The sequence below is a fragment of the Ambystoma mexicanum genome, chromosome 10, assembly GCF_040938575.1.
Source record: "Ambystoma mexicanum isolate Mex_15411 chromosome 10, UKY_AmexF1_1, whole genome shotgun sequence".
Classification (NCBI taxonomy): Eukaryota; Metazoa; Chordata; class Amphibia; order Caudata; family Ambystomatidae; genus Ambystoma; species Ambystoma mexicanum.
This window is the reverse complement of record NC_090932.1, coordinates 1,303,446,475-1,303,472,723: the sequence shown is the minus strand read 5'-3', so window position 1 is coordinate 1,303,472,723 and position 26,249 is coordinate 1,303,446,475. Positions and strand designations below refer to the sequence as shown.

Genomic DNA, 26,249 nt, shown 5'->3' with positions numbered 1-26,249 from the left:
GAGATTTACGCAGTGTGCCAAACCAGGTTTGGTTCCTTTGTTCTTTTTGTCTTTGGTGGGGTTCACTGGTGAAGCCTGCCTCTGGCTCCAGCGTGTCTAGCAGGGCAGGAAGCGAGGGAGGTGCCCGAAACTCCTTCTGCTTGGTCTCCTTGGTTACAGGAATGCACCCAAAGGTGATTGGCCGGCAGACTTTCCGGCAAGGATAGACATCCTGCTGTGTGATTGACAGCTAAACTGGAATTAATGGAAGAAACATGTATATAAAAGCGAGCCTTTTTGTCTTGGATAGCAGTCGACCACTGGATGAAGGAATCCGAAGAACTTTGAAGAGACACCTGCTGTAGCTCCTGGACCGTTGGTTTGTCTGGTGAAGCCCTGCTGCTGTGCTGAAGCTCCAAATTCATTTCGACTAGAGAAGCCATGCAAGGAAGAATTCTCCCCTTGGGTTGGTATGACCAATCAACCCCAAAGTGAACTTGTTTGGACATCCGTTATAAATAACCTATCATATCCTTTCGGAGCTGGCTGTACTTCCACTGCTGCTTGAACCGAAGTGCCAGGGAGAGGAACGCCAAACTGAGTGGATCGCCTTTATATCGGACCGGAGTGCCAGGAAGATTCCCTGGACTTCCTGAAGCAGGACTGACCAAGCCTGATCCACCTCAACAGAGTGCTGGACCCCAGATGCGAGGAAAGTCTTAAGTGTTATCCGAGAACCCCAGTGTTGCTATTTGCTGTAGCTGCGAGGAGCTGAAACCGCGAAGTGCCGCTGAATTGAAGTTTGCTCATTGCTGCTGCTGACCTTCCCATTGTAGTGCAGGTGTCCCCAGAGGTCCTCCCTCTTGTCCCCACGCCTGACCCCCAGGAACACCAGGATCTGCAGAGGAACCAAAGGTACTGTAAACCTTAACCTTAAAAGAGGACGTGAGTCTTGTTGTGTAGCCTTACTTCTCCAGCATGGGGTCTGGCATGGATTCACATGCTCATGAATATTCCCCGTCGTCAGGCTGGGAATCCTCGGTAAAGAAAAAACCAGTATCAGTTTCGTTTCTGATCTGTCTTTCGTAGTAATAACCAATCACTGGTCTCTGCGTCATACTGACCACAGCCAATGACTGCCCTCTACCTAAGCACCGCCTCTGGCAGCCATCTTCAGATTTTTACCGCACGTTCATGTGTTGGGATCCTCGTGCTATTGCTCTCGAGCGTTAGTGCTATTTTTTCGCGCTTTTTCACAAAAACTTCGATTCTTTCGGTCAAAAGAGCCTCAAGCTCCACCGATCCTACATCCGATCAACGGGGACCCGTGTCGGATTCATCTGTGCCCCTCAAGGGTGAAGATTTCGTCGAGCTACACTTCGGAGGACTCCAGAAGCTTCTCAGGCCGGGTCTCGGAGATGGCCCAGGAGAAGGGAAGCTCGACGCCCGGAAAGCTGTTCAGGGCCTGCCCTGGATGCCAGCTGCAGAACGTCTTCAAGGAGGACGAACACTCTTTCTGCCTTTACTGCCTTCATGGGGACAAGACGCACGTGGAGAAGGACTGTGCGTTTTGCGGCAACATGTCGGAACGGACCATGAAGGACCGCCATCAACGTCTCGCCAGCTGGCTGGAGGGTAAGAGCCCGTCTGGCGAGAAGAAGAAGAAATCTGAGCGGTCTTCTAAGACCTTTGAGGGCGCCCCGGCGACGGGGGCCCAACATAAGGCCAAGCACCGCGAGTCCGCTGGCACCGGGAGCGCCGAACGGTCGGGCTCTACGGGCGCCAGGCAGGGCGCACCCTCCCCGGCACCATCAACCACGAGCCAACGCTCTGGGTCGGGTAAGAGGAAGGCCGAGCACCCGGCGAAGCTCCTGGAGAGACCCCGGTCGAGCTCTAAGGCAGAGGAGGAGCGTGGCAGTGCCCCCTCCCTCAAGGATAAGGCGGTGAGCGCACCTAAGGTGGTGAAGGCCTTGATCCATTCGACCAAGCCCTCTATCGAAACGGTCGCGGCGGCCCTGGCCCAGCCTGTGGAGGCTGCACCAGTGGTGGCGGCCTCGGGGCCCAGAATCTCCCTGCCTCCTCGGAGGGAGTCTTCTTTCGTGCCCATCGATAGGACCCCCGTGAAACCCTCCGTGGGGAAGAAGGGGGGGCAGGGCGTCGTCGTAGATTCGGCCTCAACCTCAGAAGAGGAACTGATCGAGGTCTTAAGCCACGGCCTAGGCGTGGAACAAGACCAGCCCGTCGGAATGGGCCCCGACGCAGGTGACGACGACGACATCGTCGAGGATACCGACGGGGCCCCTGCTCGCCCGTCGGATTCCCCTCTGCCAGCGCCGCAAGACAACTCAGCGGCCATTTTGTTGGCTATACAGTCCTTATGCTCCGAGATAAGGACGAGACTACCGTTACCGACGGAGGAACCTCTCCCGTCGGGGGATCCAGAACCGGGACCTTCTGGTGTTCCCCCTACCAAGAAAAGAAGGATCCATCCACCGCCTCCTTTTCAACCGTCGCGCCCCGTCCAGCCCTCCTCCCCGTCCACCCGAGGGGATGATACGGGGACTGACACGGCAGCGACGGGTACGGACGACGAGGCATACGACGAGGATTTTCCGTCGTCGCCTCCCCCCAGGGCTTCTCCGCCCGACGAGATTGGATCGTTCCACTCAATGATCGCCAGGGCATCCGAGCTTTTCCAACTCTGCCCTGAGGAGAAGAAAAAGGAAGGCTTCCTTTACCAACGGCGCGAGACCAAGAGGAAGACGGTCCTCGCAGTGCCTCTGTTGGACGACATTTGGGATGAGGGCCTTTCCCTCCTCAAGAACCCTTCCACGACGCCAGCGAAAAGAGACCGGTACGAGAAAAAGTACCGGGTCCCGGACTCGGCCCCCCTATGCCTCCGGGCGCAGCCTACCCCGGACTCCGTCGTCTCCGCGGCAGCCAGGAAGAAAGCGGGGGGGGGTGCGGCCTCCACGTCGACTTCCCCGCCGGACGGCGAGGGAAAGAAATTGGATGCCATGGGACGCAGAGTCATCTCGTCGGCGGCGACGACGATTAAAGCGGCCAACGCCTTGGCTATCGTGGCCCGCTACGACAGGGAACTCTGGTACAAGATAGCTCCCCTGCTGGATTTTCTGCCGGACGACAAGAGGGCGGAGGCCCTTGAGATCCTGCAGGAAGGTGAGGTGGCCTCGGACCACGCCATCACCGTGGCGACGGACATCGCCGACACTGGGTTCCGCCAGATGGGCAACGGCGTTTGCCTTCGACGTCGCGGATGGCTCAAGGCTACGGACTTTCGGCAGGACGTCCAGACCAGGGTCCTGGACATGCCCTTCGACGGGAACAACCTGTTTGGGAAGACAGTGGACGATTCCCTTCAGGCCATCAAGGCGGATACTGAGACGGCCCGGGCCCTTGGAGTACTGCAGCAACGGCGGACGCCCTTTCGGAGCGGCGGAGGCAAGGGCGCCTCCAAAGGTTCCGGCGGCGGTTTCGCTTCCTACCGTCAAGCGGCCCGCTCGTCGTCGCAAGAGGCCTACAGAGGACGAGGCAAGTCTGGCGGCCCCCGCCGTCGTCGCCAAGGAGGCCAAGGCGGCAAGGCCGCGTCCAAGCAGGATTGAACCGGCCGTGGGGTCGGGCCCCCACCGAAGCACCCCGGTGGGAGGCCGGCTGGCGGGCTTCGTCAGCGTGTGGGAGTCCATCTCCACCGACCGTTGGGTGCTGGACGCCCTGGCCCGGGGCCACGCGCTCGAGTTTCAAAGAAGGTGCCCGCGCGTCCCCCCCGTGGCCAGGAAAGAACTTCACGTCCCTCAACTTCTCCTGGAGGTAAAGGCGATGCTCAGAAAGGGCGCCATCGAACTCGTCCCAAAGAGGCTTCGGGGCTCCGGAGTCTACTCGCGTTACTTCCTCGTGAAGAAGAAGACGGGAGGATGGCGCCCCATCCTGGACCTGCGACGCCTGAACAAGTTCATCAAGGCGCAGAAGTTCCGGATGGTCACCCTCCAGCACGTCCTGGGTCAGCTGGAGGAAGGAGACTTCCTATCGTCGTTGGATTTGGAGGATGCCTACTTCCACATTCCCATCCTAAAGGGGCACCGAAAATTCCTCAGATTCGTGGTCCAAGGGCGTCATTACCAGTTCAAAGCCCTTCCCTTCGGACTGCGGTCGGCACCCAGGGTTTTCACCAAGTGCCTCGCACCGGTGGCAGCGCAGCTGCGCCGCGAGGGGATTCACGTCTACCCCTACCTGGACGACTGGCTCATCCGCGCCAAGACGAGGGAGCTCGCCGTGGTCCACACGGCAAGGACCGTCCAACTCCTCACGGACCTGGGATTCTCCGTGAACTACGCCAAATCCCACCTGGTGCCCGCGCAAGTCGCACTGTTTCTGGGAGTGAGGCTCGACACAGTGTCCCTTCTGGCCTCCCCGTCGGAGGAGAGGACCAGGACCATCTTGGGCAAGGTGCAACGGATGTTGGTGGCCGACGCGGCCAAGGTGAGGTCCATCAAGTCCCTCCTCGGGATGATGTCTTCCTGCATCTACCTCATTCCCATGTGCAGGCTCCGGATGCGCCCGTTGCAAGAGTTCCTGGATGCGCGCTGGATCCAGACGACGGGCAGCTTCGAGGAAAGGATCAAGCTCGACGAGAGTTTCCGACGAGCGATACGGTGGTGGGGCACCCGCGCGCATCTGACGGCGGGCATGGACTTCCAGACCCCAGCCCACCAGGTGACTGTGACCACGGATGCCTCCCTAGAAGGGTGGGGAGCGCACACCGAAAATCTGCACGCAAGGGGACTCTGGCTCCCGACGGAGAAGTCCCTGCATATCAACGTCCTGGAGCTCCGTGCAGTGTTTTGGGCTCTCAGGTCCTTCCTTCCGTCCCTCAAGGGCAAGGTGGTGAGGATCTTCACCGACAACACCACCACCATGTTTTACATCAGGAAACAGGGCGGAACCAGGTCCCCAGCGCTGTCCAAGGAGGCGCAGGACCTGTGGCATTGGGCCGTCGCCCAAGGGATTCTTCTGGTGCCGTTTCATCTGGCAGGGATAAAAAACACCATCGCCGACTCACTCAGCAGGGAGCTGCGCTCGTGCCACGAGTGGGAACTACGGCAGGATCTGGTGGATCGCCTCTTCCGACGGTGGGGCACACCCCAGATCGACCTGTTCGCGACGGCGACGAACACCAAGTGCCGGAGGTTCGCCAGCAGGTTTCCCCAGACGAGGAGCATGGGCGATGCTTTCTCGTTCCCCTGGGAGGGCCTGTTCCTCTACGCGTTCCCTCCCTTGCCTCTGCTAATCCGGCTCGTCAACCAGCTCAAGAGGTCACGGTGCAGGATGATCCTCGTCGCACCTGCGTGGCCGAGGCAGATATGGTTCCCGGACCTTCTGGACTTGTCGGCGTCCCCGCCAATCAAGCTGCCGGCGGACGCGGATCTACTCTCCAGGGAAGGAGGCGCCATCCTCCACCACGACCCGAAGTCGCTGAACTTGCAGGCCTGGCTCCTGCAGCGCTAGAGTTTGGAGGATACGACATACCGGCCGACTGCAGAGAGGTTCTTGCAAAGGCCAGGGCGTCCTCGACTCTTAAATGCTACGGACACAAATGGAAGAGGTTCTCTGTCTGGTGCCACGCACAGAAGATTAACCCTCTACGGATTACGGCTCCCCAAGTGCTGCCGTACCTGCTGACGCTGGCCAAAGCTGGTCTGGCACACGCGTCCATCAAGATTCATCTTGCTGCGATCTCCCGATACACCAGAACCACGGGCCGGACGTCCTTGTGGTCTCATCGTCTGGTGAAAGAGTTCATGAAGGGACTGTTCAGATCGTTCCCGCCGGTGAAGGCTCCGGCCCCGGCGTGGGAGCTCAACGTGGTACTGACCAAACTCATGGGACCTCCGTTCGAGCCTCTGCACTCGGCCCCGTTGAAGTTTCTATCGTGGAAAACAGCTTTTCTCGTGGCCATCACCTCCGCACGACGAGTGGGAGAGATCCAGGCCCTTTCCTGCAAGGCCCCGTACTTGACTTTCCACAACACGAGGGTAGTGCTCAGGACGCACCCCTCCTTCATGCCCAAGGTACCGTCGGACTTTCATCTCAACGAACCCTTGGTGTTACCTGTGTTCTTCCCGTCGCCTTCGTCGCCGGCTGAGAGGACTTTGCACTCGCTGGATGTAGCTAGAGCGCTGAAGTTCTACGTGGACCGCACGAAAGGTTTTCGGAAGACGTCACAACTCTTTGTGAACTTTGGACCTGTCAATCAGGGGAAGGCTCTCTCGAAGGCTTCCATCTCCAGATGGCTCTCCGGCTGTATCATGTACTGTCACCGGTTGGCAAACCGACCGCTGCCTGGCCGTCCGAGAGCCCATTCCACCAGAGCGATCGCAGCTACCACGGCGTTCCTATCTGGTGTGCCCCTGCTGGACATATGCAGGGCTGCTACGTGGAGGTCGACGCACACCTTCACGAAATTCTACTGCGTCGACCGGGATTCCAGGGAGGAGTCCAGGGTCGGCCAAGCAGTGCTGCGCAACCTGTTCGCCTGAGGTGAGCCTGGTGAGGAGGTAAGATGCTTAATGTTGAGTTGATGTGATGCTTAATGTTGAGCCTTTGCCACCTCCCGTGGTTGTGCATGTGTGTACTGCTATGTATTCTTTATTCATGAGCATGTGAATCCATGCCAGACCCCATGCTGGAGAAGGAACAAGTTACTTACCTGTAACTGTTGTTCTCCAGCATGGGTCTGGCATGGATTCACATGCGAACCCTCCCGCCTACCCCTCTGCGGCTCTTCACTTGGTCATACTGCCACTTCACGTGCTTCCAAATCTGAAGATGGCTGCCAGAGGCGGTGCTTAGGTAGAGGGCAGTCATTGGCTGTGGTCAGTATGACGCAGAGACCAGTGATTGGTTATTACTACGAAAGACAGATCAGAAACGAAACTGATACTGGTTTTTTCTTTACCGAGGATTCCCAGCCTGACGACGGGGAATATTCATGAGCATGTGAATCCATGCCAGACCCATGCTGGAGAACAACAGTTACAGGTAAGTAACTTGTTCCTTGCTCTCAGTTGAGACTTGTCTTGGTTGCCTTTGCAGAGTTGCTTACAGCTTTGCCCCTCACAAGCCTCCCAGCTTGTGGTCCTTCAAGTGAATCTTATTGCTATAAACTTTTCTAGAAACGTTGCAAGACTTTTACCTGCAAAGAAGATCTTCAGCTCCCCTAGACTTTGGTCAACTGAAATTGGATGGCCTGGCTCCATGAGGGACTCTTCTTACCTTTTGACTCTGTGTCTTTACCTTTCCCCCAGGAAAGGGTTACATTTACTTGACGTTGGAAGGTTCAAAAAAGTATTTGCCTGTTTATGAATTATTTGTTAACCTTTGTTTTATTCCCCAATCTAACCTTTGCACCAAACTCAGTATTGCTCTAAATGAACCAGTGATAAATCAATGTCCAGTGTCCTAGCTATTTAAGTCACCTGAGGGTGTAGGAAGTCTCTGTGTGCCATCCCCAAAGGGTATCATCTGATTTAGAGAGTGTTTACGATGTACATTATAATTATTACATGTTTTTCTCGCTTCTGAAGAAGGCTTATACAACTGACTGTTAAATTAATAATTGTTTAATCAAGGAACCTTGAGTGTAAGTGTATATTTGAATAACTGTCACTGTGAAACTGTTACAACCCCACGGCTCACATTGACCCCTCTAGAGATGCACCTGGCTGCTCAGCCACACTACCAAGCTGTGTAGTACAGACTTATTCCAAAGGTTGGGTTCCTATTGCCAGGAGGTCAAGGTTGCTGTAGTCTTCCAAAGGATACTGCACACGATCTTGCCTAACAGTGGTGGCAGGTGGTGAGGATCTATTTTAGAGTTGTTACATTGAGTGTTTGCTTTGCTTTACTTTTGTTGAACTAAAAACCCCCACAAAGCTAAGCTCCACTAGAATAGCAAGTGTAACATGCCTAGTATGGATAACTTCAAACAGGAATCCCTAATCATTTTAACAGTAGAGCAACTGAAAGAAATGTCTAGGATCAGGAATCTCTCTGTTAAAGGAAAGAAAAATGAATTAAGTACAAGGTTGTTAGATCACCAAAGGTTGGATAGTAGGCCTCTAACTCCTGCTAGTCCAGAAAATGTGTAAGTTGATAATGAGGATGATAATTCAGAGTCTAACTATAATGTCTTGGGAGAGTTGGAGGAGAGCGAAGAGTCCCAGGAAGGGAGCCCCCTCATTGCCTCGGCAAGACCCCTCTTTGCCTCAGCAAGACCCCCTCCCCCCCTGAGAAAATGAGACTTGAATTGGAATTTATAAGGTTGCAAGTTCAAGCTGAAGCCAAACATCAGGACCTCAAACTCAGGGAATTGGAAATGCAACATGCTCTTGAAATGAAAAGATTGTCTCTTGAAAATGTTTCCCCTCCCGCAGTCCTCCTAGGTCTTTCAGTCCAAAGAGGCCTCGCCTGCCCAGAGAAGCGGCGAGTATGTATGATGTGAAACCTGATATTTTGGATTAGTTGGGTGCTTTTGAATACAAGCATGGGATTCAGGGCCTCACAGGGAATCGGTTGATTCCTTGGCTTTTGTTTAGGCTCCCCCAGGTTGCAACTGATACTGTAATGGAGGTGGGGGAAATTTGAAAGATTGCAGTATGAGAATGTGAATCTGGCTTTGATAGCAAGTTGGGAAAACTCCTTCCCAGTACCTTAAGTGGTTAAGGACCCTCAAAAAGACTGATGGTACCCTTTGGGCTACATGGGTGTGTGAATGTTTGAAAAACTTAGATGGATGGGTTAAGGGTTACAGAGGAACTACCTTTGAAGGAATGAGATCTGTTTTTGTTGGAAACTATTTTTGATGCCTGCTCTTCTGAGCTGGGACAGCACTTGGCTGACTCGAAAGAGATTGATCCCAAGAAGCTAGCAAACTTTGCTGACTTGTGGGTTGCCAACAGGGGCACTCACAAGGATTCTGGGGCCACTCGCAAAAAGGATGAGGGGGGGAAGCAGCAAAAGAAAGATGACAAAGTAAATTCTAAATCCAACCACCCAAAACAGGGCCACAAACATAAGACTGGTAAGGCATTTGGGAAACCAGGTCAGTCTAGTGAAACCTCTGGTGCTAAATGAGAGGGAGGTCAGCAGAAACCCCCATTCCAGAAAACCTTTGCTAAATGTTATGCTTGTGGGTCAACTGACTATGTGAAAGGGGATCCCAGATGCAAGGGTAAACCTTCAGGGGTCCACACCACATACAATTAGGACTACAGGTCTAAACAAAACCAACCTTTGGTACAAGCCTGTACTACACTGTTTTGTGGTAGCGAGCTGAGCAGCCAGGCTGATCTCAAGAGGGAATGTGAGCAGTACAAGGTTACACAGAGATTTTACAATCACAGTGGTTCAAGTAGACACTTGCACCCAAGGTTTCTTGGTAAAACACTTATTAATTTATTTCACAATCATGTAGAAAACATTTCACTAGAAGAAGGCAACTTAATATTACACACAAACACACTTCAATAGCAAACCAATAAGTTTCTGAACAAATTAGGCTCCCCTGAAATAGGAGCAAAATGGCATTTCAGTTACTTTCAATGAGAGTAAAAAGGCACAAGTTAGCGGAATAGATCGCAAATACCTTCTTAGGATGTGCAAACAGTTCTAGTTCACTAGAGGACTCGATTCAGTTCAATAGGCTTGGACTAGTGTCTTGGATAGGAAAGAGCAGTTCTTGAAGTAAACGATAAAGTCTTTGCGAAAGTTCTCAGAAGTAGTTTGTACGAAATAGAATCGTATGTTGGGGTCACAAGCCGATTAGGCCTGCAAGTTGGGAAAGTTCCATGAACTTTCACTGCGAGAGACGCTTTCTCTCAATCGAGTTGGCACAGTACCTTAGTATGAAGCAAAAGATGCAGCTGAAGAGGTTGGTTCCTGGCAGTTCAGATCTCACTGTTCCTGAGCCTGTCATGGAGACAAGAGTGAGGATGTCGGGAGACACCTGCAATGCACGGGATCGTCGGAAAACGCTTACAAAATAGTCACTTCAATTAGAGTAGCTGTTCGTCAAGCACACAAGCTGGTGTCCTTCGCCCTCATTAATCCTAACCAGCTCAGAGAATGGTATCCAGGTGGCTTACGAGTTGATTGGTCCCTCCAACTCAAAGGAAGTTGCCCTTGAAGGGGCTTCTCTGTTGAGGTGAGTTTGGCAATTTGGACCTGCAGCAGGGCTTCACCGGGCAAACCAACGGTCCAGGAGTTGCAGCAGCCATCCTCTTCCAGCTTGTCTTTGCTTCTTTCGTTCCAGTGGTCGACTCTGCTTTCTAGTCCTGGAGACTCGCCTTTTAAACAGTTTTCTCCCATTCATTCCAGCCTAGCTGCCACTCACCCAGCAGGGTGGCTGTCCTTGCTGGACAGTCAGTCAGCCAGCCAATCACCCCAGAATGCATTTGGGTCTCCTAGGAGACTAAGCACAGAGTTTCGGGCACCTCCCGCCCTTCCTGCCCACCCCAGACACTCAGGGGCCAGAGGCGGTCTTCAGTCCTGAAGCCTGACAAAGGCATGGAAACAAAGGGACCAAACCTAGTTTGGCGCGCAGAGTCAAACACTAGAAGGACCTTTCCAAAAAGAAATGCTAAAAAAAGACGACCAGAACCTGTTTAAACAAAGGGGGCTTAAGGCACCATGTTTCAAAACATGGCTCCCGCGATTTTTTTGCTACCGGTGTTAGCGTAGGGAAAAATCATGGTAGTTTGTTGTAAAACCACTGCCACCAGACATTTCGATAGAAAAAGGGTAGCATTTGACTGCCACATGAGTTTCTAGACACTGGGGATACTAGGTAGCCCCTCCAGCACTCTATAGGAAGATTGTGCTGGGTCTAGGAATCTAAAGACTAGTAAAGTCAATTTAACCTTACATTCTCTGGGAAACATTAGTTTATCCCAGAGAAGGTATTTAAACCTTTGGGAAATCTAAAGACATCCCTGTGTCACTGCACTGAGGGTACTGTGTAACACACATGAAAAGATGACTATGGAGTTATCTTAAAACTCCATAATCAAAGAACACAAGTAAAACGCACATCAAAATACATGAAAGTGGGAAAAAAGGCTCACTCTTTCCAGGTAAAAAAATCAAGTCCTCAAAATCCAGCAAAATTGCAGGAGGTCTCTAAGGTGATGGGGAATTAGCATATTTTTGAGAATTCTCCCTAACAAGTCCTGTTGGGGAATGACTTAAAAGCTCCTGGAGTTGTATCAAGCACCCCCAGACCGCCCAGTAAAAGGAAGCAGGAGCAGACTAGACTGGCCAGACAGCAAACTTTGGATGACTCTGTGGGTAGCTGCAGAAGTACCTATAACTCCCAGTCCACAGGAAGGACACCCTTCTAATTCCAGGACAAGGACAGAGACTTATGGGAAACTCCAGGTCTCAGGAAGAAAAAAGGTATCGCCCCTGTGCACAAAACAAGGACATCCCCGAGAGGACAGTTCAAGGTCACACCTGTGACCCCATCCACCAGCTGTGGCTGAGTGGGAGGACCAATCAGAGGATGGTGAACCAGTTACTGGTGAAACGGCGCTGGAAGAAGCCCTTCCCCTGTTGGAGATCTGGATCCTAAAGACCATCCTGAGATGCAGACTTAACTTGCAGAAGGTGGCCCCTGTAGGGCAGACTTCAGCAGAGGTCAAAGTGTCCTACTCTTGAAGGGCTTCACCAACAGGCAACTTTTCAGCTGCATGGGCAAGAACCAGGGAAGCACAGGCTGTACCGGGAGGTTGTCCTCCTTTACCGTGAGCCTATAGAGTCTACTCCAGGGGACTACAGAAGACTTGCAGTGCCTCAGGAGGCGAGACCCCAGTTTTTACAGTTGGCCCATGAGATTCCTTTAGCTGGTCACTTAGGTTTTAAGAAGATCAAGGAAAGTATGTCTCTATTTCTACTGGCCTAAGATGGGGTCTGATGTAGACAAATTCTGTAGAAGCTGTCACACTTGTCAGACTTCTGGCAAGAGTGAAGCCAAGAATGTGGCACCCTTGGTGCCTCTCCCGGTGGTCGGAGTTCCTTTTGAGAGGGTAGGTATCGACATTGTTGGTCCCCTAGACCCTCCCACATCTTCAGGCAACCAATTTATATTGGTTGTGGTAGACCATGCTACCATGTATCCTGAAGATATACCTATGAAAACTGTTACTGCTCAGGCAGTGGCTCAGGCCCTCCATGGTATTTTTACCAGGGTAGATTTTCCTAAGGAGGTTATCTCTGACAGGGGACCAATTCGATGTCCCACTACATGCAAGCCATGTGGAAAAACTGTGGAGTGACCTACAAGTTCTCAACAGCCTACCATCCCTAAACCAACGTGTTGCTGGAGAGGTTTAATAGCACTGTGAAGAGCACGATAGGTGCTTTAGAAGAAACCGTTAGAAGAAAGTGGGACCTTCTACTGCCATGCCTTCTTTTTGCTTATAGAGAAGTCCCTCAGGAAGTGTTTGGCTTCATCCCCTTTGAGCTCCTCTATGGTCATCCGGTTAGAGAGCCATTGGCCCTAATCAAGGAAGAGTTGAGGAGTGCTACTTACCACAAGCCAGTGAGTCACTTACTGTTAGAGCTCTGAAGGAGAATGACACACATGATGACAAAAGCTTCAGATAACTTGAAAGCAGGTCAGGCTCTGGATAAACATTGGCATGACCAGAAGGCCAATCTGGTTGAGCTTACTTGAGACAGCTAGTTCTAGTTATGGTACCTACAAGGCAGAGGGCCTTACAGGACAAATGGATTGGACCCTTCAAGGTTGTGGGAAAACTTGGAGGAGGAGGAGCTGTTAAACCAGTTTGCCTCCCTGTTCTCACTGACTGTTGGAGAATTCTCAGAAATGTGCCAATTCCCTCCACCTTAGAGACCCCGAGCAACTTTGCTGGATTTTGAGGACTTGATTTTTTTTAACCTGGAGAGAGAGACCCTTTTTCCCACTCTCTCATGTATTTTAATGTGATTTTGTACACTATTTCCTTTGGTTGTGGAGTCTGACAAACTCCCTAGGCATCATCTTTTACATAGTGTGGCACAGGGAAGTCTTTCAGATTTCCCAAAGGTTTAAATACCTTCTCTGGGATAAACTACAGTTTCCCAGAGCAGTAAAGTGAAATTGACTTTACTTATATATGTAACTTTCTAGACGCAGCACACACTATCTTACAATAGGTTGCTGGAGGGTAAAGGCGAGACTTTTTGGCTTGGGAGCCAGAGTTGACCACTGGACGAAGGAATCCGAAGAACTTGAAGAGGAAGCCTGCTGCAACTCCTGGACTGTTGGTTTGCCCAGTGAAGCCCCGCTGCTGTGCTGAAACTCCAATTTCCTATCGACAGAGAAGCTCCTGCAAGGACGACTTCTCCCTTTGAGTTGGTGGTACCAATTCACTCCAAAGTAAGCCACCTGGACATCCTCTAAAAGCAGGTCGAGTATCCACTATCGTTGCTGCTGGAATTGGATAGCCAGGTAGAGGAACACCAGTTTGTGTGCATTGCTTTTAAGCTGGCCAAGAGCTCCAGGAAGATCCTCCGGACTCCCAGGAAGCAGGACTGACCGAGCCTGAGCTCCCTCAACAGAGTGCGGGGCACCAGAAGCAAGGAAAGCCCATCTCGACAGCCAGGAACCGCGTTGTTGTTTGCGGTAGAAGCGAGGAGCTGAAACATTGACCAGCCACTTGTTTGAAGTTTGACGGTTTCGAGCGGTGACAGTCCCATTGCAGTGCAGGAGTCTCCAGAAGTCCTCCCTCTTGTCCCCACGACTGAGGCCCAGGAACAGTGAGATCTGCAGAGCTGTACAGGAACTGAAGTCCTCTGCTGCACTTTTTCTTCAACCTAAAGGTACTGTAAAGTCTAAGAATTTACCTTTTGTTGTGTAGTCACTTGTCCTTGTTGGAGACTTGCTTGGTTGCATGTGTAGAGTTGGTTGCTGCTTTACTTCACAAGCCTAATCAGTTTATGGCCCTACTTTGATTTTCTTCTATTCTACCAAGACTTTCTGAACATTGGAAAAGACTTTCTAGTTACCTGCAAGAAGTGCTTTAGTTCTTGACTTTTGCTAACGTAACATTGGCTGGCCTAGGCTCCCTGAATGACTCTTCGCTCTTCTGCTTATGTGTTTTGCCTTTCTTCCAGGAAAGGGTTAACTGGCTTTGTTGTATTGAAAGTACTTGCCGCCTTAAGAATAACGGTATGAATACTGGTTTTATTCTGAACTCTCTCTTTTTAACACTACAAAGAATATTCTAAATACAGCAGTGATATATTAATGCCAACAGCACCCTAACTATTGAAGTCACCTGAGGGTGTAGGTAGTTGCTGTGTGTCATCCCAAATGGGTATTTGCTGATTTAGATAACTGTGTATTTCTGGACTGTATTTGTGTGGTGTTTTATATGGCTCTCTTCTGAAGAAGGCTTACTATAACTGACTGGTAAATACATTTATAATTGTTTACTCCAGAAACCATGTAAGAGTTTATTTGAATACTTGTCACTGTGAATCTCTGTGTAACTCCCCTACAGCTCACTTTAACCCCTCTTGAGATAAGCCTGGCTGCTCCACACGCTACCAACCTGTGCAGTGCAGACTAACACCAAAGGTTGGGTTTCTATAGCCAGGTCAGGGTTGTTGTAGTGCACCCAAAGGGTACTGCATACAATCTTGCCGAACACAGCCATTCAAGGTCTTACTGGTTACTATAGGAACTTCATAGTGAACTATGGGCCCATAGCTTCTCCCTTAAATGTGATCTCATCACGCACGTTCCCCAAGAAGGTCAGATGGAATGAGGAATGCACTAAGGCAGGACTTAACGCCCTTTGTCAAGCTCCAGTCTTGAGAGCTCCTGTCCACAACCAATCATTGTACAGACTGATGCTTCAAATACAGGAATAGGTGGAGTTGAGTCAGCTGGATGAGAAAGGCAGGGAACACACGATCTGCATAATCAGTAGGAAACTGAAGGACCGTGAAACAAGGTGGGCAACAATTGAAAGAGAATGTTTTGCAATTGTGTGGTCTTTGAGTAAGTTTAGACCATACTTGTATGGATCTACTTTAGTAATTCAAAAAGACCCCAATCCTTGGGATGGTTAATGCAGATGAAGGGGAGAATCCTAAATTGTTAAGATGGTCAATCAGCCATCAGCGGTTTGATTTCATCATAGAACACAGTTCAGGATGTAATCACCAAAATGCTGATGGTCTCTCCAGAAAGTATGACTGACTGGAGTAAGGAGATTCATCCAGGAGTGGATTAAATCATCCTGTCCCTTAGTCCGGGGCAGGGGGACGATGTGAATGTTAAAGTGAATTCTCAGAAATGTGCCACTTCCTCACTAGCCTAGAAACCCCGAGCTCTTTTGCTGGACTTCAGGACTTTAAATTTCTAACCTGGAGAGAGTGAGACCTTTCTCCCACTCATGTATTTTTTTGTGATTTATACTCTGACTTTGGAGTCTGACAAACTCCATAGGCATCATCTTTGCATTGTGACACACTGCACCTTCAGTGCAGTGGCACAGGGAAGTCTCTTCGATTTCCTAAAGGTTTAAATACCTTCTCTTGGTGAAACCGTTTCCAAGCGCAGTGAAGGGAAATTGACTTTACTTGCATTTTGTAACTTTATAGACCCAGCACACACTATTGTACAATGGGGTGCTGGATGGGTTACTTAGTATCCCCTTTGTCTAGTTTCTCATGCATTTTTTATTTATGTAACATTTTTGTTACCCTACTAGAATTAAAGGCTAGCGGCAGTGGTTTACTTTTTTACTACCATTGTGTGTTTTTACCGTGGGCTGCGTTCGCAGCTGCAGTGAGACACCCATGGGTGCCCATTTTGTCAAAATGGCCCAGGTCTTCTTTTTTCGCCATTTCTTGTCGGAAAGGTCCTTGAGATTTACTCTGGTCGCCAAACCAGGTTTGCTCCCTTTGTTTGTTTTGCCTTTGGCGGGATTCACGAGTGAAGCCCGCCTCTGGTTTCAGTATGTCTGGCAGGGGCAGGAAGTGAGTGAGGTGTCCGAAACTCCATGTGCTTAATCCCCTTGGTTACAAGAATGCTCCCAAAGGTGATTGGCCGGCTGGGTGTCCGGCAAGGACAGCCACCCTGCTGGCTGACTGACAGCTAGGCTGGAAGGAATGGTAAAAACCTGCATAAAAGGTGATGCTTTTTGGCTTGGAAGGCAGTTGACCACTGGACGAAGAGCTTGGAAGAGACGCTGGCTGCAACTCCTGGACCGTTGGTTTTCCCGGTTAATCCCTGCTGCTGTGCTGAAGCCCTGAATTCATTTAGACTATAAGGAAGCCCTGCAAGGACGAATTCTCCCCTTTGATTGGTGGGACCAATCAACCCCAAAGTGAACTCGTTTGGACATCCTCTCGGAGCTGGCTTTACTTCCGCTGCTGGAACCAAAGTGTCAGGGAGAGGAACACCAAACTGATTGGATCGCTTTTAAGTCGGACCAGAGTGCCAGGTAGATCTTCTGAATTCCCATGAAGCAGGACTGACCAAGCCTGATCCATATCAAGAGTGCTGGACCCCAGATGGGAGGAAAGTCTGAAGTGGTATCTGAGAAACGCAGTGTTGCTATTTGCTGTCAGAAGCGAGGAGCTGAAACCGCAAAGTGTCGCTGAATTGAAGTTTGCCCATTGCTGCCGCTGACCTTCGCATTGCAGTGCATGAGTCTCCAGCCGCCCTCCCTCTTGTCCCCACGACTGAGGGCCAGGAACACCAGGATTTGCAGAGATGTACAGTAACAAAAGACAGCTGGAACCATTTCTTCTAACCAAATGTACTTTAAACCTAAGGACTTGAGTCTTGTTGTGTAGCCTTACCTGCTCTCAGTTGAGACTTGTCTTGGTTGCCTTTGCAGAGTGACCTTCAGCTTTGCCCCTCACAAGTCTCCCAGCTTGTGGCCCTTCAAGTGTATCTTATTTCTACACAAAGTTTTGAAAACATAGTGCAAGACTTTTACTTACCTGCAAAGATCTTCAGCTCCCCTAGACTTTGCTCAACACTTACCTGTTTATGAATTATTTGTTAACCTTTGTTTTATTCCCCAATCTAACCTTTGCACCAAACTCAGTATTGCTCTAAATGAACCAGTGATAAATCAATGTCCACAGTGTCCTAGCCATTTAAGTCACCCAAGGGTGTAGGAAGTGTCTGTGTGCCATCCCCAATAGGTATCCTCTGATTTAGAGAGAGTGTTTGTGATGTACATTATAATTGTTACATGTTTTGCTCCCATCTGAAGAAGGCTTATGAAACTGACTGTTAAATTAATAATTGTTTAATCAAGGAACCTTGAGTGTAAGTGTTCATTTGAACAACTGTCAGACTCTGTGTTACAACCCTACTGCTCACATGGACCCCTCTTGAGATAAGCCTGGCTGCTCAGCCACACTACCAACATGTGGAGTACCGACTTATACCAAAGGTTGGGTTCCTATTGCCAGGAGGTCAAGGTTGCTGTAGTCTTACAAAGTATACTGCACACAATCTTGCCGAACAGTCCAACTGGTGTGGGACTTTACACGACTTATCTCTATTGGTATTGGATAAGATTTGTATAGCAATGATAGATCTTCCTGACCTGTGTCAACCCCAGAACTTTTAGCTTTTACTGGTGGATTATTTTTCCTTAACCTCTGCGAGTGGGAACCTTTTCCCACACTAATAAAAATAACACCCATAAAAAGAGTAAAAGATTTTAAGAGACTCTATACTGTTTAAATTGTTTCCTCTTTGACAACCTTTTTGGCAATACTTGCCTATTTTTGCTGGGTTGCCTTAGGGGCTGCCCTTCTAACTTTCTCTGGCTAACCTTGTGAGAACTACAGTTCCCAAAGGTAGAAAGGTTATTTGCACCCTTTTACATTGTATTAGGTGAGACCAGCACCCCCCCCGCCCCCACCTTATGTGGGTTGATCCCCTTTCTCATTTTAAATTAATATGCGTTACAAGGACAAACTTGCCTTTAATGGCTGGTGGCACTGAAACGTTTTATTAATTTGGTGCACATTTACTGCAGGTTGTTTGTACACCCCGGAAAAGGCACCCATGGGTGCCCACTTTACCAAAATGGCCCCTGTCTTGTTTTCCTGCCATGTTTGTGTTCCCTGCCTTTTCTTGTTCCCCCCCCCCCTTCGATTTCCAGGTTTGGAAATTCCTTTGTGTTTTTTTTATCTTCAGCAGGAATGCTGTGGACTCAAGGCAGGAAGCGAAGGAGGAGTCCAAAACTCTGCAATCCTTTGTCTTCCAGCCTGAGGGCGAGATTCCAGTTCAAACTGGGAGGCTGGCTGTCCGGCACATATTGCCAAGCCCCCCCAAGTCTGAATGTTGCAAGGCTGTTTGATTGGCTGGGTTCCTGCATAAATCTGATCCTGGAGCTGAAGAGGTAGTCGACCACTAAAACCAAAACCAAATGGGAAGATACAGAATTTGCAGCTGAGACAATTGCCAGCGACCGGAGAGCCTGCTGTAGCCCTACCTTCCAATCGACCTGGCGACAACCCGCAACCCAGAGCCTGGTGAGATCCACTAGACTCTAGAAGACCTGCATTCTGAGCCATCACACGCCGTGCTGTAACCTTGCGGGGCTACAGTACCCTAATACCCTAGGACCTCGAGCCATTGTGCGGTGCACGGTCTTCTGAATTCTGAATCCTGCTGGATCTCCACAGGCACTATTCCAGTCCGATAAGTCCCCTCACCAGAGTGCAGGACCTCGCAACCGACGAATCCAACAGCAGACTTCTGTGCTCCTGTAAAAGGCACCAAATCCACAGAACCGCATCCAGCCGCAAGGAAAACCTTGCCTAGAGCCTTATTCTGTGATCCCTGCTGCGAAGTCCCTTCCAAAGTCCTATTTTCAGTCACCACAACAAGGAATCTATTGACCGGCTTTTTGGCTGCAGATCCTGAAGTCGTCCTGCTACAAAAATCCGAAGATGCTGAGGTACTGTTGACTTAGGTATGTACTTAAGTCTCTTGGGATTCCTGTGTTGTTGGAATTTTCTGTGATGGAGACGCCTCTTATCCAGTACACCAAGCCCCACTGCTAGAATACTGCTAGTGTCTTCTGTGAAGCCCCTGGACTCTTTTCTAACTCTAGAAGTAAAGTACCCACCTGTTTGCCCAGTCTTCCTGCAGAACTCTGACTTTAGCTACTTAAGAATCTATCCTGACACTGTCTGTTTGACATTAGATCCTAGTGACCCCCATTCTGCCACTGAGTACACTTGTGCTCCAAGAATAAGGGAAAAACTTTTAAGGGATTGGACCTTTTGCGTAGAAAAGAGAAAATGTGTTTAAAAGTTACTTACTTGTAAAAGAGTTGGTTGGTAACTGTAACTCTAAGAGTGAACAGTTACAAAAGGTCTTACTTTTCAGTATCACACATCCAAGGTAAGTATGTTTTAACTTTCTTTCCTTAGAAACCGTTTTGCCATTCTACCCGAAAGTAGATATGAGTATATTACTCACCTGTGATTTGGTTGTCGCTCTAACCAAAAGTAATGTTGGTTTCACCAGATAATTCCTGTTAGGATAATTGTATCAGTGTCCCCCCAACTGGGTCTTGCTTCCCCTGACTTGCTGTTGGCCTGCCCAGAATAAGTCTTCATTAGGTCTTACCTTCCCCGAATAACTAAGTCATTCAGTAAAGTGTAACATTGGGTTTTGCTTTCCCTATGCTGTTTTAGACGGACACAAAAAGAGTCTTAGGTTAATACCTGCCCCAAGTTGCTGACGCTCCTTGAAAAAGTATATGGGTTTTACTTACCTTGAGTTAGCTGTGTGTTATCACAAAAGTAGTTATAGGTTTTTTCTGTTACTAGAATAAGTGTTCCACTTTTTGCAAAACGCATACTGTCCATTTGACTGTGATTTGCTGCTGAGCATCACGGTAGAACGGGTAGGGTCTACTGCCCTTGAATTACTGAATGTAATGGAACCATTGGTTTTTACTCCGCAAGAATAGGTGTGACCGATACGGAATGTGTATGAAACGGTTTGACTTCGCTAGAACTACTGTTGGGCGTTTCAAATAGGGTTTATGCTTTGGTCTGTGAAACCTTCAAGCATATTGTTGTATTTTTAGATTTGTGATTACATATAATGTGTGACAGTACTTATTTACCCCTCGATTTATCGGGGCCTACTTGTATTTAAATAAACCATTTATTTTTACAATAATTAGTGTTTGTTTCTCTTTGGATCATTTGTATTACAATTTCATTTGTACTGATTCTACAGCCCTCTCTCCCTCCTAAAATGAGCCTGGCTGCTCTGTCTAAGCTATCCTGAACTTGGTTAGTACAGCCTTATACTAAGAGTGGAGTCTTGTACTGCCTCAGTTAAATGGTTTTACTAAGCCTTCAGTTGGACTTTAGAAAAACTGTCCTAACACAGGGGAGTTTCGGGCACCTCCCTCACTTCCTGCTCTTCCAGACACACTGGAGCCAGAGGTGGGTTTCAGTACTGAAGCCCGCGAAAGGCAAAACTAACAAAGGGCTCAAACCTGGCTTGGCATGCAGAGTAAAACCCAAGAAAGAACCCACAAACAGAAAATGGTGAACAAAGACGACCGGGCCATTTTTGACACAATGGTCACCCATGGGTTCTATACTGCAGCTGCGGATTGAGCCTGCGGTAGAAAAGCACAATGGTAGGCAAATTAAACCACTGCCATCAGCCATTTAAAGTAGTGAGGGTAACCTAAAAATGTTATGAGTGGGTAGGAAAAGGGGCCACTAAGTAAACCCCCAGCACTCCATTTTAAATGGGGTGTGCTGGACCTACAAAGAGAAAAGGTAAGTAAAGTCATTTTCACTTTACTATTCTTGGAAACAGTATTTCTCACAAGACAAGGTATTTAAACCTTATAAGAAATCTAAAGGATTTTCTGTGACACTGCACTGAATGTGCTGTGTCGCCATACAAACGTAGATGCCTATGGAGTTTGTCAGACTCAACAAAAAAAAAAACAGGAAACACATAATCGAAATAAAGTCAAAACACATGAGTGAGAAAAAGGACTCGCTCCCTCCAGTGTTGGCTCTGTGGATTTGGCACCTTTTTCAGGAGCATAGAAGAACATAGAATATCCCTGGTTGGATTCTCATGGTTTGCAAGGTCCAGCACTCTGGTGAGGGGACCTTTCTGACTGGAATCATGCCTCTGGTGATCCAGCAGGATGCCCACTTAGTTTCAGTGAGATTCGGAAGACTGTGCACCACACAATGGCTCGAGATCCCAGGGTATTGAGGTATTGCATCCCTGCAAGGTCGCAGCACGGCATGGAATGGCTCAAAATGCAGGTCTTCTTGAGTCTAGTGGGTCCCATGGGACTCTGGGCCGTCTTTTTCAGAGTCTTTTCACTGTGTGTGCTAATTGGGGGGCCCCTTACACACTCACCACCTCTTGACCCTTAGCCTAGACCACTCGTCCACCTACCTTGGATTGGTTTGGCTGCAGCTCCCATAATTGACCCTGTCCCCATGCCATTTAGGTTTGGGTGGGAGGGGAATAGCTCAGCACCAACGGTCTCTGCTTGGAAGCAAGACGACGCAGAGCAACACAGGTTTGATCCTCGGGTCCGCGCTTGGAAACCTCTGGGTATGAAGCGCATTATAAATAACCTATCCTATCATCTATACATTTGTCCACCAGGCCAGAGTATAGTCACTCCTAACACCCAGAACCTTCCTGAAGTTGAAAACTGCAAGTCTGTTCTGTTGCCAGTGTACATTTCCCCACTGTCGTAGTCACTTGTTCTGCTAGTTTCTCAAAACCTTATGCACATTTGTTTCAGATCTTTTGACATTAGAAGCAAATTGGTCTCAGTCCCCAATTTAGTCACTAAGAAAGTGAAAAGAGGAGAGCGTAAGGACTTAAGTTTATAATAATTTATGAATCAGTACATATTTGCTTATGCAATACTGCCACTTCTGATAGTTGAACCTCTATGTGCAAGAAGCTCAATCAATTTCAAGATGAGTTGACTGAATCCCTCCATACATCGTTTCCATAGTGATTCTCTAATTATTTGAGTGTTACTTGAAGTGCTCAGGTCAATTCGTACACTATGTTCTTCAAAAAAAATCACAAGAGATCACCAGATGCTTCAAAGATTCTTTGCATTCATTCTCTGCGAAGAAACAATTACCTGAACCCATTTGCCCCTGACATCTGTACCAGTACTTGGTTCTTGCATAGACAGGTAGCTGGTTATGTCTAAAACGAAGGTACAGTTTCCTTGCAGTCGGAGAGGGAAATTGAATTAGGTATTTTGGACGATCACCCCATTTTCTTCGAAATAAATTATATTCAATGAATGAGGGATAAGTCCCAATCAAGTCTAACATGATGCACCAATGATCACGCTGACATTTCTTTTTTTAACTTGGCAGTTGCGCACACATAGATTCTGGAGTTTCATTAATGACGTTAAGCTTCAATTTAAGTTTGGACGTTAATTTATACAAAAGGAATTTTAGGGTCATCTAGAATTTTATTGAGGTCCGCAGAGTGTTTTTAGGGGGATTGACCATTTTGATGTAATTAGTCAATCAACGCCAGTTTAGTTTAACTGAGAGGGGTAACACATTGATCGCATGACACATGATAACATTGGTAATTGAAAGAGCTAATCCCAACGCTGATTTCCATATTTTACCCTGTAATGCATCAAGGAAGGAGTTTAGCTCAAAAGTGCATATATCCAACGAATAGAGTAGGATGGGTTCTACTTTCAATAAGTAGAATTGAATTAGGGGAAGTAGGGAATACATGCAATAATTATGTATGATTTTCATCATTGAAATCAATGATTTTGCGTTGTCGTTTAGAAAGTTCTTCCACATTATCAAAGAATAACAATCAGTTAATGGATAGCCCAGATAACAAATTAACGGGACATACACTAAACGTCTCATTGAGAGTCCAAGCAAAGCGCATTGTTTAGAATATATGATTTGCTTGGATTAGTTAAGAGATTAAGTTCTTTTGCAAACCAAAATGATCTACTTTCTCTTGGAGACCGAACGGAGTTCTATCTATAAGTAGATCGGCAAAGAAAATCCAATCCAATCTAATGGAACCTAGTTTGGCAGGAAATACCACAGTATTTTGCCATAATTCATCAACGCCATGAAGATATTAATTAAATAATACTGCCGCCATATTATATCCTTGTTTAACCCCACCTTCAGTAGAGACTGGGTTAGACAGGGCCACCTCACGATTCAATCTAATTTGATAATTGGTGTTATGATGAAGTAGGGCAATTAAAGCTACCAGATGGGAATTCCTAATTTTAACATTTTTGACCGGAGAATTTCTCAGATCACACTGCCGAAAGCCGCTGTGAGATCTAAGCTGGCCATATAGAAAGGCCCCATTTTAGATGAATTAGTTTGCGCTTGGAGATGGGATAAAATAGTAGGATTCAGGGGGCATCCTATGTATTTACGAAATCCCACCATATTTGGTGACAGTATTGCATTTTGGTCAATGTGTGTTTGTTGTTGTCTCAACAATAAGAGTGAACAAAAAATTTGACGAAGCGTCTGTGAGTGCAATTGGTTGATAATAATTATAAGGAGAATTGGAGGGCCCTTTTTATAAATCGTAATGATGTGAGCGGAACACCAGGACGATGGAACTATGCCAGTATTAACAATCAAATCAAAACGTAATTTTAAAATGAGACCAAAGAATAGGATCAGATTTATACACACAAGGTGGGAGACCATCTGGTCCCGAAGCCCTAGAATTGTTTAATTTCCCAATGGCATTTATAATATCAGCAATGGACCATATGGCATGCGTACCCAATGGTAGCTTCGGTTCAGTGCCTTTCAGCAAACTAAAACGCACTGGCAATTGATATTGGTCCTTTATAAAGCATGACCATTTCTCTGCTGAAATTACCGACTCAACTGCTGTAGCAGGTGAAGAAGTTAGTGTACGCAAAATTGACCACACATGCCTCGTGTCGTGTCTTAAAAGATTACCAATAATATTTTGATTGTCAGTAATGTGAAGATGTTTACTCATCCAAATCATTTTATATTTTTATGCTTGTTTAATTTTTCTTCTGTTCCTTCAACGCTTCACAATGATTTTTTTGTTTTAATAGTTGCGTGATTAGGATGCTTTTTTCTTTCTTACAAGCTTTTAGACTTCAATTATATGAATGGGCATGACTCAAATATGATTTCGTTCGTTCAGTTTTTTTCAAATGCCAACCTCCTTACATGCGATTGGATGCGCGATGTGTTATTTGCTTCCATGTCCAATAGAGAGTAGCCCTTGACACTTACATGGATGATGATTTCCTTATCCAATTTAATGAAATTCAGCCTGCAACAAGCAGCAGGGTTCCATCTTAGTCAAGGACTGATGATCTAGTTCCACCAGAGATGACGTGTGATCAATTGTGAAATGAGCAATTGGAATGTGCAACGTCCGTTCAATCATCATGTGGTCCCCCAATCCCGGCTTAACTATTTTAACAGGAGCAATATATTGATAGAGCCCAGGGGAGATAAAAAAAGAAATCGATGAATGAACGATTGTCGCCCCTTGACCAAGTATAGTTCTAGGAGTCAAAAATCATAGGAGTTGATGGGCTGTCCCATTTAAGAAGTAGGTTCACCCATTCCAGGCCATTTTTCCCTGATAATTCTGAGGGCTTTGTCACTTTAACCTCTGAATGAAGAACAGAATTGTAGCAAAAGTAGATAAAATCACCTCCAATAATTATACGTACTGCAGGGTTTACAACATAAGCCACTTCCAGTATAGAAGTCAATTCATCAAGAATGGGAGGAAGGGGTTTAGAATGTTTGTTCCAATATGTACAAATCAACAGGATAACAATGGTTGGATCCTCGTCAAAAGTCAACTAAATGACCAAAAATCATCAGAACTACTAATCAATTTAGAGGAACACCTGCAAGCGGTGTTAATATGGCTAAGCCTCCCGATGGTCTTCCCATGGAGCCACGCTTTGCCGCCTCGAAGTAGGTGTAATATCCCTCGGCGGTAAAGGGGGCTAGATACATGGTTTCCTGCAGGAAAATAACATCTGGCTTTAAATATTTATTGTTCCTGCTCCAAGATCTAAAATTATTTGAGCCGCAGGAGTTCCACGAGATGATAGAAAGGTTAGCAGAGCGAACAGTAGCTTACCAATTCAGATTTCAAATCAGATCCGGCGGTACGAGGATCCATCCATGTCATACCCTTAATGGCTGATCAAAGGCCATAAACTGTTTCATTGTATTCTCATCAAACACTGATGGATTACCCTGAGTAGCTCCTGGTGCTTTCACAGCTACAGGATGTAAGGGAGTTTCTACAAAGCTTATTGCACCTCAATTGTCGTAAACAGATGTGGTATTAAGCCAATGGAAATCAAATCCTCTTTGCTCCCAGATGAGTTTCAAAATAAAGTGAGAAGTGCATCTGCAAATCATTGTTATTGTTCTCAGAAGCTAATTTGATCCAGTCTATATCATTTGATCTTATTATACGTAAAGCTGGAATCTCCTGCAACGCATTTAAAAAAAACGCACGATTAAATCGAGCTTTACCATGACGTGTCAGGTCACTTATCCAGCCCAACGTTGTTGCAGAATTACGCTGTATTGGGGATTGGGGAGAATCATTACATGCTGACCCATTCTCTTGTACGCCACTGCACCTTGGTCCATCATTACCTGTGCATACGATTTATCAGATGGAAGCACAGGCCCATGAGATATTCCTCCCTTATTAACTCAACCCGCTCCAGTGTTTGACATAGAACTAACAGGAGAGCTCTTTGAACTAGTTTCTTTGCTTGGTGCTATTTTACAAGGACCGTTGACACTTTGGTCATTACCTACACAAATAATTACTTTTTTTGATGCCCACAATTGGGTAATAGTTAGAAAGAACAGATTGCTTTTGTTCCAGTACTTCAGGGGACACAACAGATGAAGTTCCTTTTAAGAATTACTTTAGTGACTGGAATAGCCCCTGTTGATATTGGAATACCTTTTTGAACATTATTGCCTAAACCCTGTGAAAGTATTCCCGTCCTACCTCTGGAACCTTGTTGGGTCGAAATTTTTTAAATAAATTGCAGGATTAGTTGACAAGTGAGCCTGTAAGTGAGGCACTGAAAGATTGAGCAATAATTTTAACTCTTCGTTCAATT

At 47.6% G+C, this 26,249-nt stretch overlaps 1 protein-coding gene across 4 annotated transcripts in view; it reads left to right on the top strand.

The window, feature by feature from the left end:
- The window catches only part of PES1 (pescadillo ribosomal biogenesis factor 1), a 297,019-nt gene that overhangs the window by 231,040 nt on the left and 39,730 nt on the right, over positions 1 to 26,249 (top strand). The gene's annotated exons all lie outside the window — the stretch shown is intronic.